Source organism: Salvia splendens, unplaced genomic scaffold (assembly GCF_004379255.2).
Source record: "Salvia splendens isolate huo1 unplaced genomic scaffold, SspV2 ctg899, whole genome shotgun sequence".
NCBI lineage: Eukaryota > Viridiplantae > Streptophyta > Magnoliopsida > Lamiales > Lamiaceae > Salvia > Salvia splendens.
In genome coordinates, this window is record NW_024599584.1 from 23952 (window position 1) to 31253 (window position 7302).

The window sequence follows — 7302 nt, forward strand, 5'->3', positions numbered from 1 at the left end:
GCATGAGGCCAAAGGTCTCAGGTTTGAATCCTGCGTGGCGCGACCTTTTAATTTATGTTCATTTAACCATAAAAAATAAAAAAAATTGTAGGTATTTGTTAAGTTTCTAAAAATTATACTTGGAGAATGACTATTGTTATAGTTTCATACCACCGAAAATATAGAAACTATAGTAGTAGAAAATCTTTTTATTCGCAAATGTTGAATTGAAGTATAACATTAACATGCATTTTCAGACATGATCAACTAATATAAAAATTACATGAAAAAACAGTTAAAAGATGTGAAGCAAATAAAACGGGCATCGCTTCATGGTTTTTATTTTTAGGTGGGGGAGGGTGAGAACGACCGGCGGTCGGTTAAGAAACTGCCACGTAGTGTCCCGCCATAATCACATAATCAAATGCCAATAGTACCCTCGACTATACACACCGAGTATTTTGAAACGATAAAAAAGAGACTTGTTATTTCTGTAGCATTTTGTTATATAAGCATCGCTTATTTAAAATAAAATGTCAATGATATTAATCCAGGGGTATATGGGTAAACTACAACACCAAAGCTCCAAAGGGCCTTTCGTCTCCAAAGTCGGTTAATTATACAGTAACAAATTCATTACCCTTTTATTCTTCTTTAATTTTTCTGTAATTTCACTGCCGAGTTTTGGAAATGGCGCCGCAGACGAGGAGGGTCCCCTCGTTCCCCAAAATCGTGATTGAGAGAGACTCCGACACCGAAGAAAGTTCAGAAGAAGAAGAAGATTTGATGATGAAGTCCAGAAACTCGCCGGAGAGGCGTCGGACGAAGAGCAAGCGGAGGAAAAGGATGAGGCCGTCGACGTCGACGAAGAGGAAAAGAGAGCCTATCACTATCAGCCTCAAGAGAGTTTGCAAAGTAAATAGCTATTGCTAGTTTTTATTTTTTTTTTTGCTTCAATTTCAGTAATTTTTCTACTAGCAGTGGTGCTTTATATACGTCAGATTATGGACGATTTTGAACGTATACAACGTGTGCCTGTGTATTTTTTTTTATGGGTAGTGAAATAATGACATATTGTTTGTTGTAATGTTGCTTAGGTGTGTAAGCAGTCAGGTCATGAAGCAGGGTTTCGTGGCGCCACCTACATTGACTGCCCTATGAAGCCATGTTTTCTTTGCAAACTGCCTGGTATTTCATGTTGGAATTGTGTTGTTATTTCATAGGATGTGTTGTTTTGAAATGTGTTGTTGGTATGTGAACTGGTTAGTTATCTTATATGAGATTGATTGATTGATGATCGCTTCTCCGCGGTGCCCATGAGCTAAAATAGGGGGCATTTTCCTCATTGATTTTTTAATTGAAGGGCATACCACGATGACTTGCCCGCACAAAGTGGCTACTGAGTTTGGGGTTTTTCCTGCACCCTTGAAGAACTCTCATAATTCGTTGAAGTATCTTTTCGACCGCCAACTTAAGTGTCATGTGCCTAAGGTAATGTCTCTTGGCATGCTCTTCTGTTGTGTATTTGAGGTTCTGTCATTTGAATTGTGCCCATATTTCTCCTTTCCGCTTTATATGTAAGGACTTTTGTATGGATTCTTTGTTGATCATTCGTTTTTAGATGTTTTCTTATCAATATCTTGAGGTTGAAAGTCAGTTCTATTTTGGTTTGACTTTTGAGTATTGAGTGTACAAGGATGTTCATCATGAAGGTTTGTTTAACATGACAATTTTCGGCTTGAATGTTATGAATATGGTTTAATGCTTTGCTCTTAACAGATGAAGCCAGCATTTGTGATTCCGAATAAAGTTGACTGTGCAGTAATTAGATATCACAGCAGACGTGTTACTTGTTTGGAGTTCCACCCAACAAAGAACAACATTCTTATTTCTGGGGACAAGGTTAGCCCTGCATTCTCTTAAGCGCATAGCTCTCAGTTTTGTGTTCATATAATGAATAACTGAGTACTATGGTTCTCCTTTTCTATGGTTATGGTATAGAAAGGACAGCTTGGAGTTTGGGATTATGAGAAAGTTGCACGAGAAGATAGTATATGGAAACATACATAGCTGCATATTGAACAACATGAAGTGAGTTCTGCTGGTTTCATTTGATTTTCGTGATTGACTGATTACATTCGTGCATGAACTGTATCTTGACTCTGGAATCTGGATGTTTGGCTATCACATTCTACAGGTATAATCCATTAAATGATGGAACCGTCTATGGTGCCTCTTCAGATGGAACTGTCAGCAGCACTGATTTAGAAACTGGAATTTCATCATCATTGGTCGACCCTCAATCCTGCTGGGTGGCAGGTATCTCCTCATCACCTGTTAAAACAAATACAAATGGTATCTAGTATCTGGAGTTAACCTCTTAATTTATCTTGTATATAACTTGTCATCTTACTCATGGTCTTACTAGTTCGCCTGCATTCATTTAATCCTAGATATTACCACATCTGTTGTCCGCATCTGTGCCATTTAAAATGGGTATGAAGACTGCTTACTAACGTCATATTCACTTCTCTTCTATCTCGACTGAAGGCATTTTTGGTTGCTCTGGGGGCTTTTTAAATATTAAACAGAGAAAAGTGCAGTCCAACAGCTAAAATGTTTATATAGAAATGTAAAAAAGTAACTAAAAATGACCATTCTTGTCTTGCTCTTAGCTGTATTCATTCATGAGGTTTAGTCTTTGGTTATTGGTTACTGCATTTTGTACATGACATGCTTTGGATCTAATTAAAAGTAGTGTTTTCTGTTTTCCCTTTAGGGGCCATCATAGCAGTTGGAAGATGCTCTATGGTCTGGATCTGAACTCTGAGAAAGGAATTTTGCTTGCTGCAGTATAATTTTGGGCTTCTTTATATGTGAGTATTTCCCTGTTTTATTGAGCTCTTTGCACATGGTTTCGTGAAATTGTAGGCTAAAAAGAGGAGAAAAGATGTGCTAACCCACTGTCAATGTTACCTGCATCACTTGTAGTGCAACATTCTCACATAGTTTCATTCTTATGGTGAATATTTGAAAAAGATCCATTAATATGTTGATGCCCTTCAAGGAACACTGTACTTCATATGGTCGGTAAAATATTTTTCTTATTTTTTAGTTACTTGTTATTTGATGTGATTTAGCTTTATCTGCAAAACTTCTCATTTTGATGTATGTCGCGTCATCCAGCTGTGGACAATTTCGTTATAATGCATGATAATGTGCAAGATTTCTTTGGCAAGTTTGTGAATTGCTATGGCTTTACTCTTTCAAATGCAATATGCAGGATTGATGCGCGCTCTCAACAATGTGACAGGAAAGCCTATACTGATTCACCAAGAAAAAAGCAAAGTTACTGGTTACACTGCCCATCCTCTACAACCAGATCTCCTTCAAGTTGTGGCAACGATCACTTCGTAAGCTTTCTCCCGCATAGCTTTTGGTTATTTATGCACTCTTGTGTTTCTTGTGACAGACAAGTAGATTGTTTCTGTTCCTTGACGAGTGATGACTTACATTTGTGGCCCTTCATTCAGTATCTTTTGTAGCATTATATCTAATATCTTCATGTGCACTCTACATATTTTATATCCGTCTCAGGCTCGTATATGGGACATTCGAAGACTTGAAGATGGTTCTTCTCTATTTATAATCTTCAACACAAACCGTGTTGTTAATTCAGCCTATTTTTCTCCACAAAGTGGTAGCAAAATACTGACCACGTCTCAGGACAATCGGATTCGTGTTGGGATTCCATCTTCGGAGATTTGGACACTCCAAGCCGAGAGATTGTGCACAGTCAGGATTTCAATCGGCATTTGACTCCTTTTCGAGCTGAATGGGATCCAAAGTGTAGCAAATACATTCCCTACAGCTTGATAGTCTAAGTACTCCATGACTGACTATCGTGTTGCCAAATTTATATCAAATACGAAAACTGTTCGTTTACACAGGATATATCAGAGTCCCTCGTTGTTGTTGGGGCGTTACATAAGTGAAAACTATAATGGAGTAGCCTTACATCCCATAGATTTTATTGACATCACTAATGGTCAGTTAGTCGCGGAGGTGATAGATCCAAATATAATGACAATCACTCCTGTAAATAAGCTACATCCACGCGATGATGTCCTGGCATCTGGTAGTTCCAGGTTTGTATATCAGCTCATCTTTGCTACAGTTCTTTTCTGTCTAGTATCATTTGTTTTGTTTGGCTGATTACACTGCAATACGGTTCGGTTGAGCCAGGTCTATCTTCATATGGAAGCCCCAAGAAAACACTGAGCTAGAGCGTGGAGAGGATGTTAATCGGATCATTATATGCGGGAAGGCTGAAAAATCACGGAAAGGGAAGCTCGATGATGACAGTGGTGATGATGACATGTTTGACTCCAAGAAGAACTCGAAGACGAAGAAAATTCAGTTAAAATCTAAGGTACATGGTGGTAAGAGGAAATGCTGATTTTTGGGTAGGGATTTTGAAGAAGTGGCAATACAGACCTTTTCAACCTTCTACATGCACTGCTCTTGTGCTTTTGATATTTTGTGTACAAAATAGGGTAACATAGAGATTAGAAGTGTCTAATGGATGGGTGAGTGAGAAATCGGGCAGGTCCCGAGGTGATAGATCAATGGTCCCATCTAGCTTGATATTTTGGCGCCTATGAAAACACGGTCCAAGCCTCACTAAAAATATCGGTCCGGGCCATGTTAAGCTATTGTAGACACTGTATTATTTAGGTTTGTACTTGTATGTTTTACTTTTTTTTTTCCTAGTGTGGAATGGTTGAAGTTGTAGGAATTTGTACTTTATGCTCTACTTTTTAATACAACACTCCCAAAGTAGAGTGTATTGAAATGAAGTTAAATCGGAGTATCTCATTTTGCAACATTCTGGTTCAGACAGTTCAGTTATCTATCAACATATCTGGTGTGTCGACCCCTGATCTCAGCTCACTTCACTTTACTTTACTTTATGCTTTGATAATATTTGATCATTTTTAAGATTTTCCTCTCTATAATATTTGTTCTGTCGTGCTGAAAATCCATTTCTTTGCTTGCTTGCTCAAAATATGATTTTCCTGAGCTGAATCCACTGAATTCTTTCGGGTTAAAGAATCTTGCTATTTGCTTTGGAACAATTAGGAGATTCTCTAGAAGAAATATGGGCTTCTGGCGGCAACATGCTTGGTCCCGCTTATGGGGTCAAATCACTACGTTCTAAGAAGAAATATTTTTTGAGGAATTTTTTATACAAATATTCAATTAGTTTGGACTTGTTTAGTGCGCTTCTTTTGTTGAAATAAGGGCAAATGGTTTGATTCGACATTTCCTAATAGTAATCGATACGGTGTCATAAGTGCATGCTTTGCATTAGAGATGCCCACTGGTTCCGGAAACCAGTGGTTTTTGGACCGGAAACCGGCGGTTTTCGGTTTTGGTGCGGAACACGAGGCAGACGGTTTGTTGATCGAACCGGCGGTTCCGACGGTTTTCGCCAAAACCGCCGGTTTTCCGAAATTCATTTTTTTTTTTGATTTTGAATTCAAATTCATCCATTATCCCCCCTTTCATGTTTTTTTTATTTACGTTCCGACGACATTTGTAAATTATATTACATTGTTGTATGTTGTATACTTGTATATGTATTGTAAATTGTAATGTATCGTTGTCCGTTACAACTCAAATTCAATAAAATTATATCATTTTCACCTTATTCTTCTTATTTCAATTTAAATTATCTGTTGTCTTGTTCAATTTATTGCATAAGTCCAAATTTCAAATTACATAGAAAAAAAAAACGAACCGTGAAACCGCCGGTTTTCGAACCGGATCCGTGTAAACCGTCTGAAAATCGGCGGTTCCGAACCGGAACCGGAACCGCCGTTTTTCGAACCGGAACCGGAACAGTGAAATAGCCTCACGGTCCGGTTCCGGTTCCGATTCCGAATATAAACCGGAACCGGCGGTTCCGGTTCCAAACCGCCGGTTTTGGAACCGTGGGCAACACTACTTTGCATGGCCTGATTATATATAACTCCATGTGTAGTTGGGTTATTATAGAAGTATTTTTTTGTCATATTATAATTGAGTTATTTTTTTCAGAAAATATTATACTTAATTTCTCTTAATTTATTTTTTTCGCACTTTATTTTCTATCGTCTCTCTATCTGTCTTTATTATTATTGTTCTTATATGATTTTCCCTTCATTTAATTCATTAAATATATTTTTCAAAACTAACATTCTCTAAAGTAAAACAGAGGAAGTATAAAATCACTGGCGTAGGTGAAATACTAATATTCCTCTGTCCCATAAAAGTATATATTATTTCCTTTTTAACGTGTTCTACAAGAATAGCACTTTCACATTTTGAAAACTCTTTTCTTTCTATTGAAGTGATTTCTATTGAAGTGAGACTCATTTTCCCTTAACAATAGTTTAATTACTTTCCTTTCTATCTCTCTTGTTCATGCTTTTATATGTGGTTGATTGACATCTTAATTATTTGTATATACTTAGTTTGGGGAGCATTAAGGTCATATTGCCTCCTTAGTGTTAAGTTCCTACTTAATATCAACCATTAGATTGATGGAATAGACGGGCTAGATTAAGAGGAGATATGTGATCCGTGTTGCATTATTAGTTCAATTTTGTACATTATAAGGGTATAACTGTAAACAAACAGGGGATTCCACACGTTTCAAAACGGAAGGCGCGATAATTCAGCGGGATATTCATTGAAACAGATTGACCTTCCATCCAATCACTCTCTCTCTCTCTCTCTCACGATACCTCTCTCATCCCTTAACCCACGATCAAAACCCTTTCTCTCTCATTTCTAAACCCTAGCCGCTGCAAAATCGGAGAAACTTCACTTGAAAAGCGATTTCTGCCGGATTAACGCCATTCGTTCGACGTAGCAACGTTTTAATCGGTGGAAGATTTGCAATCGACAACAAGGTAGGGTTCCAAAGTTTCGATTTTCGGTAATAGAGCAGTCCCGGAGTCGATTTTAGCCTTAAAAATACCATAAAGTCGACGATTCAGAGTTTTCTACTAAACGCGATCACTATTTTGGCAAACATTTGGTCGATTTGATTGGTAAATTATAACAGCTTGTTCATTTGTTGTAGGTTTCTCTTCATTATTCACCCCTTTTAGTTCATTGTTGCTTTAGATGTGTGTATTGGTCGATTTTAGTTATCGACACACTCTTACGATTTTTTCACATATGCTGTCGATTTTTCTGTAAAGCATGAAATCGTGTGCATTTTTGCTAGGGTTCTGTCCATTATTGAAGTTTAGGTAATTAATAGTTTACAAT

General features: G+C 37.5%; 1 pseudogene; it reads left to right on the plus strand.

Moving 5' to 3' along the window:
• The first annotated feature begins 637 nt into the window (after positions 1–637).
• On the plus strand, positions 638–4480 carry LOC121791751 (annotated as a pseudogene).
• Positions 4481–7302: the final 2822 nt, after the last annotated feature.